Below are 2,720 nucleotides of genomic sequence, written 5' to 3'. Positions count from 1 at the left end.
GACAATAAGACAGACATCTGGTATAAAAGACTAGGTCATCCAAATGATATGGTGTTGAAACATTTACATAAAAGTGGTGTTTTTTATACATATAAGAACTTAATAGTTGATTGTTCTGTTTGTAAACTTGGAAAAAACAAGACATTACCTTTTCCAATTTCAGGCAGTCGTGTCAATAAATGTTTTAACATTATTCAAAGTGATGTTTGGGGAATTACACCAGTTAATTCACATGCTCAATATAGATATTTTATGACATTTATTGATGATTACAGTCGATTTACTTGGATCTATTTTTTACGTGTCAAAACAGATGTATTTACTGTATTCCAAACATTTCTAGCATATGTTGAAACTCAGTTCTCCGCTCGCATTAAAATCTTACGTTCTGACAATGGCGGTGAATACATGTCTCATGAGTTTCAAGCATTTCTTCAGAACAAAAAGATTGTTTCACAACGTTCATGTCCCTATACACCGCAGCAAAATGGAGTTGCTGAACGAAAAAATCGACATCTATTGGATACCGTGCTCACATTACTAATAGAATCTTTTATTCCAGCTAAATTTTGGACTGAAGCTTTATCTACTGCAGTTTATCTCATTAATCGCTTACCATCTCAACAATTGAAGTATGAGTCTCCATACTATCGAGTTTTTGATAAACATTCTAATTATCATACGCTACATACTTTCGGATGTGTTTGTTTTGTTCATCTACCTGCTCATGAACGTCATAAATTGGCAGCACAGTCAGTTCGATGTGCCTTTATGGGGTACAGTCCTAATCATAAAGGTTTTGTGTGTTATGATTCGATTAATATTCGATGGCATATTTCTCGAAATGTGATTTTTTTTTAACATGAATATTACTTTCAACATCATATGTCCACATCAGATACAGTTATACTTCCACAATTTGATAATTCTTCTGCTGATAAACGGTTCAAGTCAGACATTGTCTACACACGACGCCTGCCCCCTTCACCTTCAATCCTCCCCGACCCTGATCCAGAATTACTCCACTAAGTATTCGACGATCAACCCGACGTATTCGCCCTCCAGATAGATATGGGTATTCTGCAATTTTAACTAATACTACTGTTCCTACTTCTTATTTTCAAGTTGTTAAATAGACTTGCTGGATCAAAGCCATGAAAGAGGAACTTCAGGCACTTCAAGACAATCACACCTGGGATATTGTTTCATGTCCTACAGGCGTTAAACTCATTGGTTGTAAATGAGTTTATTCTCTTAAACTCAGATCTGATGGCTCTCTTGATAGATATAAGACAAGATTAGTAGCTCTTGGCAATCGACAGGAATACGTAATTGATTATGACGAAACATTTGCACCTGTGGCTAAAATGACAACTGTCTGACTGGTGTTATCTATTGTTGCATCTAAAGGCTAGTTCTTAAAGCAGATGGATGTTAAGAATGCATTCTAACGTGAGGATCTCAAAGAAGACGTCTATATGACTCCTCCTCCAGGCTTATTTTCTACACCTTCACATGATGTTTGTAAACTCAAACGGTCCTTATACGGTTTGAAACAGGCTCCACGGGCCTGGTTTGAAAAGTTTCGTAATACCCTTCTTAGCTTCTCTTTTATTCAAAGCCAGTATGATTCATCATTATTTCCTTGCAAGACTAACAAGGAAATTGTTTTGTTATTAGTATATGTTGATGATATTGTCATCACAGGATCTAATGATCAATTGATGTCTCAGCTACAGAAACGTCTTCAAGGTTCTTTTCATACGAAAGATTTAGGGTCATTAACTTATTTCTTAGGACTCGAGGTTCACTCTTTTGTCGCTGGTATTTTTCTTCATTAGCACAACTATATGAAGGGACACATTGCTTTAGCTGGTTTTCAAGATGGTCGCTCCACTGATGCCCCTTTGGAGGTAAATATCAAATATCAACAAAATGATGGAGACTTTCTATCTGAACCATCTCTATATAGACAACTGGTTGGCAGTCTCAGTTATCTGACTATTACGCGTCCCAATATTTCATTTGTTGTGCAACAAGTTAGTCAATTTATGCAAGCCCCTACACATTTTCATTTAATCGTGGTTTGTTCTTTTCTGCAAAGTCTCCTATCACCTTAACAGCCTATAGTGATGCTGATTGGGCTGGTTGTTCTGCTACGCGCCGATCTATTACTGGATGGTGCATGTTTTTTGGCAACTCGTTAATCTCGTGGAAGAGCAAGAAACAAGATCGAGTGTCTAAGTCATCTACTGAATCAGAATATCGCGCTATGTCCTCTGCTTGTTCTGAAATCATCATTTATCGTGGAGTGCTGGCTGAGCTTGGTTTTCCTCAGCTTGAGTCTACTTCTCTTCATGCCTTTTTCCTCAACTTGAGTCTACTTCTCTTCATGTAGATAATACTAGTGCTATCCAAATTGCTGCTAATCCCGTTTTTCATGAACGCACTTAACACATTGAAGTGGACTGTCATTCCATTCGAGAAGCCTATGAAGACTGTGTTATATCTCTTCCTCATATCACTTCTGATCTTCAAACAGCTGATATATTTACTAAAGCTCTTTCTCGACAGCGTCATCAGTTTCTTGTCAGCAAATTGATGCTTTTTGACCAGCCAGCATCAATTTGAAGGGGGATATCAATCAGGAATAAAAGAAATCATAATAAAGAGTTTCCTTCTTCGCAATAATGCAAAGAAGGAAATATTATATTTGCACG

The sequence above is a fragment of the Phalaenopsis equestris genome, unplaced genomic scaffold, assembly GCF_001263595.1.
Source record: "Phalaenopsis equestris unplaced genomic scaffold, ASM126359v1 Scaffold000002, whole genome shotgun sequence".
In the NCBI taxonomy this organism is placed as follows: domain Eukaryota; kingdom Viridiplantae; phylum Streptophyta; class Magnoliopsida; order Asparagales; family Orchidaceae; genus Phalaenopsis; species Phalaenopsis equestris.
This window is presented reverse-complemented; position numbering follows the sequence as displayed.